The following is a 17,451-nucleotide window of genomic DNA, read 5'->3' as shown; positions in this document are numbered from 1 at the left end:
CCACAGAATAGGGCATGACTGCCTGGCTGCTGCTATTAAACAGGCCTATTTCGTTGTACAGCAGTTCCTATGTAACTCCACTCCACCCATGGCAATCTTCCCACTTCCAAAAAAATGTTAAATGTGGCCTTCAGTCACCAAATCTTTGCCCTTACTTAATCTATACATATTATTCTTGCTCCACATAATAAACTCTCATTGAGAACAAAAGGATCAGATTTTTTCTAGTCCATCATGCTGTGTCATGTAGTGACCCATCCCAAGTCTCTGGAAAGGTCACAAGCAGTGCATGGATAGAAGGACTTGCCTAGGTGTGCTGCTTATTTTCTGCCCCTATCATTCCACATAATTCCATATATATTGTTACAAACCTTATTCTGTGAGATTTCTAAAGATTTTTAAAAAAAAATTTATAAAGCAAAACAAAAACAAAAATGTTTTATGGCCTGCTGAAATAACCATATACAGGTAGCCCTCATTTAATGACCCTAATTGGGACTGACAACTCTGTCACTAAGCAAAGCAGTTGTTAAGTGAAACATCACATGACTGCCCTGCTTAGTGATGGCAGTTCCAGCAGTCCCAAATGTGCTAAGCAAATCACCAACAGTTGTTAAGCAAGACATCATGTGACTGCAACTTGTGACCTCCTGCTGGCTTCCCCATTGCCTTTGCTTGTCAGAAGCCAGCCAAGAAAGTTGCAAATGGTGATCACATGACTGTGGGACACTGTGACTACTGTAAATGTGCAATGATTGCCAAGCACCCGAATCACAATCATGTGGGACACTGTGACAGTTGTAAGTGTGAGGACCGGTCACAAGTCACTTTTTTCAGCACTGTTTTAACTTCAGTCACTAAATGAATGGTTGTTAAGCGAGGACTACCTGCATAGGTTTTTAGAATTATCTGGAATATAATTTGTTAGCCTGCAAATACCATCAGAAGGTTACACATTATCATATTCATTTCCTACTGGAAAATATTTATATTTTCATTATATTAAAAAACAAATCTCACTAATTTTTCATGTTCTCTCAAACAATACTATTTGAAATTCCAGATTGGCAATGGATAATCTCATGTTTAAACTAATTAAACAAAATAAATGCAAAATATGTATTTATTGATCTTGTTCTACTTTCTTGACTGTAAAAGTCTTGCTTTTTCAGAACCAACATTTCCCCAAACCAGACACTTCCCTTTGAAGTAGAGTCAACAGTAGCTTATCAGTGTCTGAGCAGGCAGAAAAAATTTTGGTTTGCAGGGATATCTGCCAGCATTCTTACAAACATTACTATACACAAAGCTTTCATTCATTGAGTCATCAAATCTTTTTTTAATAAACATCACAGAGAAACAGACATAATTAATTCTAAACAGAAAGCAACATATTGAAGGAACAATCAAATAAGTACTCCTGATTATATTGTTTCTGATAATTAATTTTAACTGAATGTTCTTATTTTTGAATAGATGTTATCAAGTGCCTTATCACTATTACCTACACAGATTTGGGGTAGAGAGTTATAAATGATGTATAACCCCATGCTGAGAGATGACCTCACCCAGCAGCTTTATATAAATGTTAAATAGGAACAGAGAGAGTACAGAGCCCTGAGGGACCCATAAAGTAGAAGACTAGGACAAGATCTCTCCCCTCTTATAGAATGGAACTGGCCCTAGAGGAATGAAAACATCACCAGAGCACTGTGCTTCCCACTCCCAAAGTCAGTCCAGAAGGATACCATGATCTTTGGTGTTGAAGTCCACTGAGAGAGCAAGGAGGTCCAGGGTGGATGCACCATCCCCATTCTGCCAGAGATTATCAACTAGTGCAATCAATGCCATCTCAGTTCTATAACCCAGGCCAAAATCTGATTAAAAAGACTGTAGATAATCCAGGCCCCTTTGAAGCTTCAAACCAACCACTTTCTCAACAACCTTTCCTAGAAAGCGAAAGTTAGAGATAGGATGAAAATTGTCTGCCATCCTTGGATCCAGCAATGGTTTCTTGAAGAGGGGATGGACTACTGATTCTTTAAGACCCAGAGGAACTACCCACTCTCTCAAGGATGCATTCACCACCCCAAGGTTCCAAGCGCATGACCAATCAAGAAGGGCATGAATCTAAAAAAATAAAAGTAAAAAAAAAAGGAGGAGGATATGAATCTAATATACAGGTCGCCATACCTATCGCCCCAATTACTCTATCCACTTCCTCAGGACTAGCAGGCTTAACTCTTCCCAGATAACCAAGCTAGACCATGCTTCAACAACTTCAAATAACCTGCATGGCCAGAATCCAATTCAGAGCGGATCCAACAACTTTATTTAACAGCTGTCTCAAACTGTATTCCCAGTGCCCCTGCAGGTGTTCCTCCCATCCTTCCCTACCCAGGTGGGAGCAGGTCACCTTAAACAGAACCACTGGCCAAGATGCAAAAGGAGTGGAAAAATAATTGCATTTTGCCACTCTTATTTCCATGAGGTAATCCTTAATAAAGGTTCTTATCCATGCCTGATTGGGTTCCCTCTTCACATTCTTCCAGTAGAGCTCTAGGCGTCTCTTCTGCTGCTTCATCTCCCAGAGTTCCTCTGAGAATCAATACCAGTTTGGGCTCTTCTACCCTCTTCTAACAGATCAGCACTCGCCATCCTACATTATATAGGAGAGTCTACCAAATTCCTCTGTTTAAAGAGTGCAAGCAGGGGATGTGAATGTTTCTGTCAATGAACTTCCTTATTTTTGCATGCAATCAATTGCTAATAACTCAAATAATTAAACAAATAATGCATCCCCCTTATCTAGTAAGCATAAAATATTCCCTTTCCAGATTGCTAAACAATGAGAAAACGGATTCTGCAAAAGTGCATTTATTATCACTTTATTGTTAACTTTAACAATCGTACTTGAAAAATAAAAGGGATAATATATCTGATGCTTCAAAATACAACTCTGTTTACCAAAATAGAAAAGGAACAGTGAGGGCAAACTAGTTTGTGGCCTCCTTTCCTTTTTAAACAAATGTTTTGTTTTTCATAGTGCAATATTTATGCAACTACCCCCCACCCCCTGTACATCTTAGAGCTCTAATTTGAACATCTGATTTTGCATAGCTCTCTGGGTTTCGCTCAAGACATCTGCAGAACAGCAGCTTAGAAAGGCTGCTTTACAATAGCTATACAAAATTGGTGAGCCTCAAAAAACAAGTCTTTAAGAACCACAACATAATAACGACAACTAAGGGAAACTTCACTACGCAAAATCAAAGACTGATTCTGAATAAATATACAGTTCAAGTCATTACACCTCAAAAATGTTATTATAGAGTTCCAAAAGGAGCTAGAGTAGTTCCCTTACAAAAATTCTTAGTTTTTTTTAGCTCAGAGGAAAGCTGGGCATGAGAGCCATAACAAAGATAACTGAAATCATGAATAGTATGGAAAATGAGATTAGAGTGAAATATTAGTTTCATCCACTGAATCCAAATGCAGAGAAAGTCAGGACTAATACAGCACTAAGCTGTGGAATTTGCTGCAATCAATTCAGCTGGCTTTATGAAAATGAACATTAAATTGAGATTAATGTATATTTTAAGAGGATTCAAATGTTAATTCCTATTAGATATTTTACCCAGATAGATAATGAATGACAAAAATTTTATGGCAGACTAAAGCTCCTAGAATCTTTTTGGCTAAACTGAAACTACCTTATGATGATGATGGCTTTAACCTATCATATTTTCAATTATATGGTTGAAGGATTCTTGGTTCTAGGAATTTACCATCTTTGGTACTGAATGGTGTTGCACTGCCCCAAACAAACCTCGTGCACAATCTGGGGGTCCTCCTGGACTCATGACTCCTGCTCTAAGAGCAGGTGACAGTTGTGGCTAGGAGTGCCTTTGCACAACTTTGTATTATGCGCCAACTGTGCCCATTCCCAGATCAGAGGGACCTACTCACTGTCACTCATGCCCTGGTCACCTCCCGGTTAGATTACTGCAATGCACTCTACGTGGGGATGCCCTTGAAGAGTATCTGGAAACTTCAGCTGGTGCAAAATGCAGCAGTGCGAGCAGTTGTGTGTATCTAGTAGAACACACGTTACACCTCTGCTTTGTGAGCTGCACTGGTTACCAGTTTGTTTCTGGGTCCAATTCAAGGTGCTGGTGTTGACCTTTAAAGCCCTTCATGGCATGGGGCCGGGTTATCTGAGGGACTGCCTCTCCCCAATTTCATCAGCCCGTCCTACCAGATCCAGCAGAAAGGGCATGTTACAGGTTCCATCGCCTAGGGAGATATATTTGGCAGGCCTTTTCTGCTGTGGAATCTTCTCCCCCCTGAGGTGAGACTGGCCTCACCATTGTTGAGCTTCCAGAGGTCCCTTAAGACTTGGTTATGCCAGCAGGCCTGGGGACTCCAGGGGATGGGGGAATTAGTGAGGTGGCTCCCTTATTTTTAACTTCTTTTTGTTCTCTGTTCTATTTTGTTTTATATATTTTTAATGTATTTTACTGTTTTTAGCTTTGTTGTACACTGCCCAGAGTTGCCTGTGGTGAGATGGGTGGCTATATAAATTGATTTAATAAATAATAAATAAATATATATATATCATTGGGTTTTTATTTTAACATCCATATTTTTTGGAATGGGACTTTTTATGATTATTTTCTTCTTTTGGGTCATTTGGAGAGCAAGTGTGTAACATCTTTGAAATCTTGGCAAGTTTTAGAATCCAGGTATACTAACTGGGATGTTCTTTTCCAGCCTTGTAAACTGCCAGGCATGTTTGGTTATTAATAGATAAGTTATTTTATATTTTGATCACGAATCCCATGAGAAATTGATGTGAAATTTGAAAATAGCCAGAAGGATGTTTTATTGAAATGTTTGGGCTAAACAAGGGATCAACACTTTAAATCAATTGATTTTTAATGGCTGTTTTATAGATTTTAAGAGATTGTACGTTGAATATCATTTACTTGCACAATTAGCTTGGCAATATAGATATGAAACATGTATTAATTAAACAGTATGGTTTGGATGCATTAGCAGCCTCTGAGGTATCTACAATTTTTTGCTCCCTAAAAGTTGCAATGCTTGAAAATCAATCAACCATTCACATTTATAAGGAATCAAAATTAGTATTAGTTTTATACTGTGTAAGTGAATTGTGGAATGTTTAGTTTTGGTTATTCAGTAGATTCAGATATTAACAAATGTAAAAGATAGTTCTTATAATTTAAAAGTGAAATTAGTGGAAGTGAAAAGAGATGGATAGTAGATTTTTTAATGTTGGCATTGTAAAACATTTGTAGAATGAAAGGAATGTAGATAACAAAAAAATTAAAAAATCACCCTATTGGTTGAAAGCTTGTGAGCACTAAATGACAGAACAATGGCTATTTGAATCTGAGCTAAATCTCTGAATGTAAATATTTTCCTTACTTAAAGACCAAAAGATACATCTGAAGAAGAAACAACAGTTTTATGCCCAGCATTCAAGAAGCACTACAATAAATGCCAAAAAGAAATATAATATACATCAAGGAAGATTTCAACACCAAAATTAGAGACAAAGAAGAAGCAGAATTTGTTGGCAGATATGGTTTGGGAGACAGGAATGAAGTAGGTGACTGCTTGTTGCTTTTCTGTCAATAAATTCAGTTTTGAATCACCAATACATGGTGTATTTAACCCAAATGCCACTCATACACATGGGTATCTCCAAATGGACCACACCACAACCAAACTGATTATGTCTTATACTCAGTGATGGAGAAACACAGTTATATCAGTTAAAACTTTACATGGTGCAGGCTATGACTTAGATTATCAAGTACCTGTAGCCAAAGTCCATTTTAAATTCAAATTCTGCAAAACCAAAAGAACATAGCAGCCTGGAAATATATCAACAAAATTTCATTTCTCTATACCATCGAAGTAAAGAACAGATTCGACTTACAGTACTTAATTTCATGGAAAAACAACCAGATGAACTATGGGAAGAAATGAAAAATATTATGAAACAACCCAGAACTATGTTCCATACAACAAACCAATGAAGTAAGCAAATGGCAGTCAAAGGTAACCATCCAAATTGCTGAATGGAGAAGAAAAGCCAAAGCCACAGATAACAGAAGTGAAGCAAAATGATTAAATGGAGAATTTCAATGTAAAGCAAGAAAAGATAGGGGAAAAAAGGACTGGAAGGGACACTGTAAAGAAATGGAAGACAGAAAGGAAAAAAGACATGCTGGGGAACTTTTTCCCTTAAAAAAGAAAACCTGGACACCATTCTCTACGTGCAAAGGAACAATAAGGGGCAAAGATGAGAAAGAACTGACTGATCAGAAGCAAATCTAAAACAGATGGAAGGATTATACTGAGAAATTATATACAATTAGTAATGTTCTTCAACATTACTAATTGTATACATTAGTATACAACAAAGATTGTATACTAATGTAACAAAGAGAAATCTGAAGCAGATCAAGATATAATGGAAGCTGAAGTAATATGGGCACTAAAACATCTGCCAAAAAGAGAAGCCCTTGGAATAATGGCATTCCATCCAATTTGCTTAAAACAATACCATAAGCAGTAATACAAACTATGTCAAAAAATATGGGATACCAATGAATGACTAAAAAGTTGGAAAAGGTCAATGTTCATCCCAATCAGGAATAAGGTTGACACGCAGATCTGCTCCAACTACTAGACAATAGCCCTGATATCAATTCTAGCAAAAATTTGTTGGAAATAATACAACAATGATTGAACCAGTCATAGAAAGAGAGCTGCCCAAAGTATGGTCTAATTTTAGAAGAAGAAAAGGCACTACATTCCAAATGTTCGATGGATCATGAGACATGCACAAGAATTTCAAAAGTATGTATACTTATGCATCATTCACCATAGCAAAGCCTTCTGTTGCACTGAACATGAAAAATTATGGTAATGCCTGGAAGAAGTGGGTATTCCAGAACACTTAATTTCATTAATGAAATCACTGTCAATAAAACTAAGAAGACACTGTCAGAGCAACTTTTGGAGACACAGACAAGTTCAAAACTGGAAAAAGTGTGCAGAATGGCCAATGAACAGAATTTCTATTCTATTTCTATTCTTATACAGGCAGTTTTGAGAAACTTTGACTTAAGGCAAATCAGACATTGGAACAAAAATTGGTGGCAGAAGCATTAACAATCTACTGGCAGAAAATGAAGGAGGATATAAAACAGCCTAAAAGTCAAGGAAGAAAGTGAAAAGGCTAGATTTCATTTAAGCATTAAGAAGACTAAAGTAATGATAACAGCTAGAAATTGTGACACTGAAATTAAAATTGGCAATGAAAATTTGAATCAGTCAGGATTTTATTTTCCTTGGTTCCAAAATTGACCAAACAGGAGATACTAGTTCTGAAATTAAATGCAGAATATCATTTGGGTACACTGCAATGACTAGCATGGAGAAGATCTGGAAAATCAGTTTTAATACCAAGTGCTAAAGAGTAAATGGTACTGTTTTTCCTATATCTACTTACAGTTGTGAAAACTGGATAATTAAAAAAGCAGATAGAAAAAAACTAGATTCCTTCAAATTATGGGTTTGGAAACAGGTATTGCACATACCTCCGACAACAAAATTACAAACAAGATTTAAGTCTGCATCAAGTTAGCAACATTCAAGTTAGTCACTGGAAATTAAGACTGCCAAGACTGTCTTATTTTTGGTTATGGCATGCATTCAAGTTCCTTAGAAAAATCAATTATGCTAGGAATGGTTGGAGGGGTTAGAAAAAGAGGTTACCAAATAATACGTTGGATGTATATCATCAAACAAGATATTGGTTTCAACTTAGAAGCATTAAAACAAAATTGTGAAATATCAGAAATAATGGAGAGAGCTAATCTATAAAGTTTCTCAAAGGCAAATGTGAAAGAAGAAGACAAACAGATAACAGAAGAGTACAACATTAAAATAATAGATCAAGCTCCAAATATCACAATAGGACATCTGGGCTGAGGCCCACTCTCAAAAAAACAGTAACAGTAACCCATTAAAATAAAATCTCCTTCAAGTCAAGCTCAATTCCTGGTTACTTCATGGATATCTCTGTATAATTTTGTTGGCAACCATGCAGAACTGGTTTGCCACTGCCTTCTTCCATGGTCCAATCTAGCCTACAGTCCTGGGATTCCTGGTGATATCTAGGGGTTAAACAGGTCTGACTCTCCTTAGCTTTTTGAGATCAGCCAAAGTACTTTGGGCACATTAGAAGTCTGCATGCTCAAAGACTATTTCTGATTTCTACAATTTGCTCAAAAGGAGCTCCCATGCTACTAAAAGGAAACGAGACTTATTCTGGAGATATGTGCCTCACATTTACCTTCTAAACACAGTACTTATTGTAAAGTACTGTTTGCAAGTGCCTATTGAGCAGCAATTACATTTTTGAAAATTTCACCCACAGAAGGGTCTTGGCATCCAAAACTATTTTGGTCATTATTTTAGGTAATATAATAAGATCAATTTTCTTACTGTCCAGACTGCAACTTTGTAGCTACAGAACCACATGTTTGTAACAGATTCTTCATAGGATATCCAGAATAAAACCACCAATTGACAGGAATAGTAATATAGTGATAATAATGTATTACTAATAAATTTAAAACAATTTTTAAATTGCAGATTTTGCACTTTATAAGGAAACATTTTACTATTTATCATTATATTAATCAGAAAGGGCAGGACACAAATATGAAAAATGAATAAATTGACAACTAAAAAGTGTGTTGGGTGATGCAAAGTATTAGCATCCATGGTTTTTTAAATGAAACTCATGTGTTGTCAGACTGGCAGAATTAAGAAATCATTCTGGTCTTTATAAAACAGATACATATGCCTTTTAAGTACTTATATAATGTACAATTCTCTAAATAGTTGACACATTTAGGGGCGGAAAAATCAGTTCCCCATCCCACCCTACCTGTACTGCTACATCCAAGCACAGCTGGCCAGGGGATAATAATTTTAAAGTTTACTATAAAATTATTGCATGTCAATGGCAGAGGTAAAACTGAGCTGCTGAATGGTGAAGGTGGTGGCAACAGAAACACAGTCATTTCACTCAAGCAGTAAAAGAGAATTACAGTATTTATGCAGCCTCTCTTGTGTCTGTGTCCATAAATTAGAGAGTTAGATCTGCTCAGAGGCTTTCAGATGTGCCCAGGAGCTTAGAATTTGGAAATTCTGTTCAAACATGTCGGAATAAGTAAATAAATAATTACATTTATTGAAAGATTTAAATGGCCTCTGTTTTGTCCCAGGAGTAGGCTAAAGTTATTTTTGACACATAAACACAGGGTATTGCTCTAAATTCAAGCAATAATCCTCATGCATTTAGAACTTAAGCATTGAATGATGAAATGTAAGCATCAAATGAATGGCAAACAAAAGAACTTTGATGATTTTGATAAAAAGAAACTTAAATAAATGGAGTTCAGGGAAAGAAAATGTATCGTACAGAGAAATCCATTTCTTCTCTTTGCAGCAAAACTTCCAACGCAACTTGCTAAGAGCAAAACAAACCACACCCAAACATTTCAAAAATAAATAAAACTATTTCTAATTTACAAAGAAAAGGAATACAGTCCAGTATGTAATTATTTACTTTATAATCTTCTCATATAAAAAGACACTACAGCTATCATAGAAAAGAAGTTTGCCCAGCCTTGAAATGTGAAAAAAATGAACTCAATACAAAGAACAGAGGACAATTCAAGACTACTCCAGGATCACATAGGTTGAAATCACATGCAACTATACAACTGTGCACTTATTTGTGTGTATGCTATTCATATGCAAAGCAAAAGGGAGAAAAACTCTTTAAACACATGTACTATTTTCTTCCCATATTACAGGGTAGACATGTGATTTAAATATATACAGGTGCCCCATCCCTTAATCCCAATATTTAAACAGATGCCTGGATTGTTTTCTCTTGCAGGTATTTCAAATATAAGATGTCAAGTTAAATCATTAATCTGCCTTGCAAATAATATTGCATCCTGCCTACATATCCAAGTTGGGCAGAAATAGACAAACAGAAATTAAATGATGGATCATACAAGATCCAAATGAAAACATTTCATACTTTAGGACCAATCCAGGAAAGACTTTCTCATATCCCCAGTAAAGGGCTCCCCGAAAGCAGGTATATCTTTAAGAAGACTTATTCTGCAGATGGAAGCAATTAAATAAAATACTTGAGAGGGTCCAGTCCTTGTAATAAAGATCAATAGATAGAGCCAAACAGAATAATCTGGGCTGCCACTGCTGTCTCAATTGTGTGTAATAAACATGTGCTTTGCCATCTTCACATTAACATAATATAGATACTGAGGATGAGGCAAAATCCCACCTGTTTTCCCCACCTCATTGAACTCTACAGACTTACACCATTTTCTCCCAACCAAACTTCTTTAAAGATTCAGAACCAGTTGGGGAATAGCCTAAAAACAAATGGAATGAATAAGTCAAGAGCAGTTCTCTTCACTACTCTATCTGAACAACAAATTTTGCTTTATATGTCAACAAAACAAACACTGGCTTTACATAAGAAACAGTTGCCCCACAAAGTCCATCTGTTCCCTTGGACTTCCATACAAAACCCCTCTTACACCACAGAAATGTTGCTTTTCAAAATCTCTTTCCCAAACTCATAGAGAGCTTCACACAAACTTGGTGGTCTCACTGGCCAGTTTCCAATGCTCTAACTAATCAACAATTTCTATTTCAGATTCGAATAGCTTTCACTGCAAATGTAGTTTTATTCTAGCACCACCGCCTGCTTTTTAGTCAGTCCAAGGGGAACAGTAGATTTGAAAACAAGATTAGAAAGAGTTGCTCAGCAGAATTAGTTTTTATGATGAGCAGCTTTCCTCCGCTCTTAAGAATACAAGCACAGCACTGTTTTCACCCACACGTAGAATGATTCATAGTCATGCTAGCCTAAACTTTGGTCTGAAGACAGTCTTGTTTTCAAATACAGCACTGTTTGGCAATTAATGATGGCATGAAGAATCCCAGTCATCTAACATACAACATCCCCCAAATGATTGAAAATAAGGATGTTTCTTTCTCAACACATGCTCATATACAATTCAAATGCAATATAACACATTATTACTAATTAAAATGTTTTAATTCTGCCTTCTAAGCTAAGTTTTCAATTCTCCACTAAGGAGATTGTGGACACAGGTTGTAAGATATAATATTGGAACATAAAATATCTCATCATGTTGAAGGAGGAGAGAGGAGAAGAGCAACAACTTTTAAATAATTGATATGGATACTAAGAAATAGCAGCCTTGATTAATGAGATTCAGTTTGCAACTGATAGTGCTGGATATTCCTTCAGCAAAGAATTTCCTTAATTCTCCAAATTCCTCCTCCCCTTGGAAAAACTGGTGCATTTATTATAGTTATAGAAAGAATCTACTATTGACTTTAAATCAATTTTAAAAGCCAAAACATCAAAGTATTTACTTATTAAAAATTCTTTCAAATACTGATCAGTGCCTAAGGATACAAAAGCAGTAAACAATAATGATGTAAGAGCTAATAATTAAATCAGGTAGGAACAGTAGCAAGCTTTTACAAAGATAACGCTTCTACAATAAAATAAATCCATATCATTACATATAGCTCAAGAGTCCTGACTTATTTTCACTTTTGTTCTAAATTGGTTTGTAACCAATTCTGAAGTTATGCCATACATGCAATCACAATTAATTATCTGTTAATTGAAAGATCCCACAATTGTTTTTGCAGCTAGCCAAGGAAAGAATGTAATATGTTCTAAATTTATAAAGGGAGTTTGAACAAACTCAAATGCTAGTGCCCATCTAGTTTAGTTCCCTCATTTTCCTTCTTTCCCCTTCTTGCTGTAGCTTCTCCTTCCCCATCTTGGTTTGGATTTGAATTTTTATTTTTTTCTTTGTTGTTTCTGGCAAGAAAATGGGAGGTATTATATGCATGCAAGTATGCCTTCAAACATATACGTCTGTAGTTTAAGTGTATGGGAAAGAGAATAGCTGGAGTTTGCAGATGAGAATTCAGTTTATATGTGTGGTAATTTGTTTACAGGCTTTAATTTAATTAAAGGATTAACTTTAATTAATAACTCTCTCTCTCTCCTGACCATGATCTTTTTTAATGGCAGGGGAAGGCTCCAGGATTATTTTCTGCAAAAGTTGCAATCTTAATTTGGCAAGGTAAAAAAAATGGGCTTTGGACCAGATTTTTGTCTGTGCATATATACTTTTCCTTGGGGATACCACTTAAATTTAGGGTTATCTTATTTTTGGGAAAGGAAACCACCATAACCACACAGAAGTTTTTAACTAAGAATGTTGTAGTGAATGGTTCAGTCTTGGTGGGCAGAATAACAATATCAGTTAATTATTGACACTCAGTTTCTCTACCATTCATTCCTGTTTTCTGTGTAGTCCTTTGGGGCCCGCTTTAGCTCTGAGATACAAAGCAGCCACATCACTGTTAAAACTACCTTCAGAAACCAAGCACTACAAATTAGTATCCCTGTGGGGATTTATTTTATTCTTGACTTCTTGGTGTGAGTCAGCAGCCTAATCCATTCAGTGAATTTTAATGATCAGAATGAAACTCTTACCTCACAAATTAATTTGGGTTTCAAAACCAGTAGTACCAGGTATCCACATTAAGGTGACTCTAAATTAGACCTACTGAATGCTATCACATACTTTTTAATTGAAGGAAGAATTCCTAGAACAAAGCAAAAGCTTGTCTCTTAAAGTTGTCCTTGGAGTTTCTGACATGTTTAGGATTCCGCCACCAAAACAATTACCTGAACAAAAGGAATAGAATTACAAGAAGAGAAGACCAGCTTGACATGGACTGTATAACAATTCAAGCAATTAAAAAGCAGCAACCTTCTCCAACATGATGCCCTCCAGAATTGTATGCCAGGCCAGGAGGGAATTCTGGGTGTCACTGTCAATATATATGGAGGACACCATACTCAAGAAGATTTTTTCAGGAGTGCCATGGTCACAGAGATCTCCCTTAATATTGCAAAGACTCTAGATGCCATTTTAACTGGATGCATTCAAATACGGTTTCTGTACTTTATCATCCTCTATAACATTACAATTGTGAGACAAATGTCTTTAGTTGTATGGCATGGCCATTGAAAGATTTCTCTGGCTGGCTCTCCATGTACTAAAAACTATTCTGACTCCATGTATTAAGTCGCCATTTCCTCTTATAATCCAAGAATGCTTACTAGTAGCTCTTTTCAAGGGTCTTTCTCCGAACTCTTGTCACTTCTTTGTTTTCAGTGTTGTTTCACTTCCCAGAAATGTCACAACCACCCTTTAAAAACAGCAAAATGTTGCAATTATCTCTGACTGCCCATATCACAAATTGAGCAAGACTGTGGAAAACCTGAACCTCTACTGTATTTATCCCAGTCCTATATGTAAGCTCTCTTTTAGAGCTCAGACCTGGTCATAAAGAAGCTTCACTATATTTAGTAGAACTTATTCCCAGGTCAACATTCAGAGACTTATAATCCAGTATATGTTTGGACCTAGAATCAAATTAACTTTAATAATAAATGGAGAAGTTGGTGACAGGTCTTAGGTTAGTAATGACCTCAGTTTTGTTACAAGGGAATGAACCCACAAACAGCAAAACTGTAAAGCATTTAATACTTTAAGAATTTAGTAGTAATAACAATAATATTCTATTAATATTAACGAGTCACCCATTGGGGGAGATGGGTGGCATACAAATTTAATAATAAATAAATAAATAAATAAATAAAATAATATCCACTTTGCAATTTAGTTTGCAAATACCCATACCTATTCTTTAGTATCTTATTTCATTATACCTTGTCTTGGGAAGAAAACCACAGTGAATGTTTTACGATAAAGTTGGATCCTAACTCAAATGACCATTAACAATAAAAATCCTTACTATCAGAACACAATCAATCATGAAGAGATGTCATCTTAGAACATGTTTACGTCCAAGGAGGCACAGAACATTATGTAACAGAATATGAATTTCAACATAACAGGAGAGACTGATATTTCTCAGCTTAAGTCAAAATCTATTTCTATTTTACATGTGCTGAAAATTTCCCAGTCATCCCTTATAAACAAAGGACTAAGCCTAAGTTTTGACTTTCTGCAGTATTGGGTTCTAAGAAACTCAAACTGTCACTAGTTTTATTAATCTCCTTTAAAAACTTGCATGCACACACCCCTTTCACATTTATTTTATTTTATTCTTATAACAACAAAACATATTTTGTACTTCCTAGAAAATCACTAGTCAGTTACTTGTCCTTTGGAAGGTAATAAGAGGTAAAGGCTTTGTTTACTCCTAGGGAACTGAAAGATTGCCTCATCCTCCAAGAACAGAGCAGAAATAATTCACTAGACAATAACCTCTTGAGGTAACTTCATTCTTCTTGTGCAACCCACTCCTGTGCACAGTGAGCTGCATCCTAGGCTACACAAACTTAGATACTGCTGGCTCTATAGGCCTGTTTGAGTATTTATGAAATGTATATGTGTGACTGAATTGACAGAAGCCACAAAAATCATTTGTGCAGAACTCCAGAATCATGAGTTAAGTAACATGTGAGTACTTGGGCAGTAAAGGAAAGAACACGGTAATTTTGTTTGAGGACACGGTAAAAATATACCTCTAGAACAATACCATGTTCATACAACCACATGCTAATGCTATCCATTTTGGCTTTTATTGTTTTTTAAATCTAAATTTAAAAATGTAAATTTTAAAAATCTAAATTTAAAAATCAATAAAAGCCAAAATGGATAGCATTAGCATGTGGTTGTATGAACATGGTATTGTTCTAGAGGTGTATTTTTACATGGTATTGTTCTAGAGGTGTATTTTAAAGAATCAGTTTGGTGTATTGATTAAGGAACCAGGTTAAAAACCAGGAGACCGTGAGTTCTAGTCCTGTGTTAGTCACAAAGCCAGCTGGATGACCTTGTGCCTGTCACTCGGTTTCTGCTCTAGGGAGCAGACAATGGCAAATCACTTCTGAAATCTTGCCAAGAAAACTGCAGGGACAAGTCCAGGCAGTCACCAGGAGTCAACCATGACTCGATGGCGCACACACACACACAAAATCACCTAAAATTAATCTCCAATTTTATTACTGTATGCAACTGAAGGACAGTTATTTTTCCTTTCCCTTGCACTGAAAGCAATTCTTTATTATGATCTCTAGAATACTTTAAAACTGGGAATGTTTTGATTATCACATTAGCATTTTTATGTGTTATTTTTGGATTTACTCAGTGGGAAAATGTGGTCAACTAAAAACCTACCAAGTTTCATTCACTTCTGTTTTCTACCCAGCAAGGCTCCTGTGTGCTTTGTTATATATACGTTAGCACAGATCTAGGTAAATGCTGAATTCCGTATTGTTCAAAAAGGGAGGAAAAAAACAAATGATGGTCGATCCTATCAGTATTAGATACAACCTGAAACCACCATAGCACATAGTAGTCTTTTGAAAACCTCTATTGTTCACAATTTCACATAGGTTTATTCAGAAGTCAGTTCTACAGCTTTCTGTAATGGTTAGTTTCCTCACTGCTAAAGATTTAGGAGACAGGTACTGTACTGTATGTAAAAGCTGCAAGCTTTTCTCTTACCAGTGAAGAGACTTGCCTCCCTGCCAGATCAAAGGACGTTTTAATCCTAAATCTGTTCCAAACGAGAAATACTTCGGTTGCTGAAATTCTTTCATCTCCTGTCCCCCATTTTTTCTGCCTGCCCTCCAAGTCTAGCAGGAAAGGCATGCTGTGGGTCCATTCCAACAAATAATGCCAACTTGTTGGATGCTGGAGCTGTGCCTTCTCTGTGGTTGCACCTGCCCCGTGAAACACCATCCCCCCAGAGGTCTGGATGTCCCTAACTCTGTTAGCCTTTTATAAGGCTTTGAAAACCTGGCTGGTCTTGGGCCAGGATGTTAGGCGAGCTCAGCTGCAACTTCTTGTTTTGGGGACTGTGGTTTTAACCAGGGCATCATGGGTTATGTTGTTATAGTAGTTTTATTCTTTGCATGCCACCCACATTTTTCACCTCAATACATCTTGTTAAATAAGATTTTGTGAGAATCTTGCTTGGAAATAATTACTTACAATCTGAGGCAGCTGCTAAAGAGCCTGACACTATTACAGGTCTTAGCAAGGTAAGAGGAGTATCGATTGCAAGTTTCTCTTAGACAGCCTTAGAGCTATACAGGTGGTCTTCACTTACAGACCACTCATTCAGCAACTGTTTGAACTTGTGACAACACTGAACAAGTTGCACTTATGACCAGTCCTTGGAGTGCCGGTCGTTGCAGCATCCCTGTGGTCATGTGGTCACCATCTGCGACTTTCTTTGCTGGCTTCTGACAGGCAGTCAATGGGGAAGCTGGCAGGAGGCTGCAAATGGCACCATGTGACATCCTTGGTTAATGACCTGCGCAACCCTTAACAATGGCAACTGGGGCTGCCAGAATTGCCGTCACTGAGTGGCATGGTCACGTGATGACATGCTTTATAACTGCATCACTTAGCAACAGCAATTCTAGTCCCACCTGATGTTGTTAACCAAGGACTACTTGAACCTAAATGCAACCTTCATGGCTACATCATTAACACAGCTGTTTTTTTTTCACTTGCCTTTTTTAATTGATGAAAAGTTGTAGAGAACTCGAAGGCTTGTTCATTATTCATTAGAGGGGTTTTTTTTAAACTACATATCATCTTCGTTTGTTAGTTGCAGTGCATTTCAGATAATGCTTACTTTTCTAGAAAATGAAATTCTGGAGAAATTGTGGATTGGTGAATTTCCCTAAGTGAAACTCATCTGTTTCTCTCCCTCCCAATTCCTGGACATAACTTGTCTCTTCCCATTTCCTGCAGCAGTCCATTTTCCTGAGATGTTATTATTTTACAGGAGTTCAAAGTGCAACAGAGTCCCTTGGCAATTTTACACCCTCTTCCCTCAGTAGCAACTGTTTGGATATTTGGGAAACTGAAAGAATGATGCAAGAAATTAAAAATGGATTGGGATCGGGCATTGACTGGATAGCATTTTTTATAGTATCTGATTGGTCAACTATGGATTTCTCAGCATTTTAAGTCGGCAGCAATGAACCTGACTGTGGGTTAGCTTCATATTGTTTTTGAAGGATTGGAGAATGATAAGATGAGCATTAAAGTGTTCTTTAATAGCTGCACATTATATTTTGGTTGGTAGCCCTATCAGCTGCCAGTCTAAAAGCACCCTGTGAACAGGTGAATTCGTATCAAATTAACCACGAGCCCTTCTGTTTCTCCTTTATGCCCCTTCATGTCA

The 17,451-nt window shown here is 36.7% G+C and overlaps 1 protein-coding gene across 8 annotated transcripts in view; it reads right to left on the bottom strand.

The window, feature by feature from the left end:
* SGK3 (serum/glucocorticoid regulated kinase family member 3) overlaps positions 1 to 17,451 on the bottom strand; it is a 50,485-nt gene that overhangs the window by 31,101 nt on the left and 1,933 nt on the right. For 2 of the 8 annotated variants that reach the window (XM_088130563.1, XM_025167560.2), the window contains exon 3: positions 13,337 to 13,425. The exons of the other annotated variants lie outside the window; for them this stretch is intronic. The gene's annotated coding sequence lies outside the window, so the exon portion shown is untranslated. The remainder of the gene's footprint in view (positions 1 to 13,336; positions 13,426 to 17,451) is intronic. 8 annotated transcript variants of the gene reach the window in all.

This window comes from Python bivittatus, unplaced genomic scaffold (assembly GCF_059951505.1).
Source record: "Python bivittatus isolate LINGU-HERP-01145 unplaced genomic scaffold, Pbiv_v1 ctg000840_np1212, whole genome shotgun sequence".
In the NCBI taxonomy this organism is placed as follows: domain Eukaryota; kingdom Metazoa; phylum Chordata; class Lepidosauria; order Squamata; family Pythonidae; genus Python; species Python bivittatus.
The sequence above is the reverse complement of the archived record's forward strand: the minus strand, read 5'-3'. Positions and strand labels throughout refer to the sequence as shown.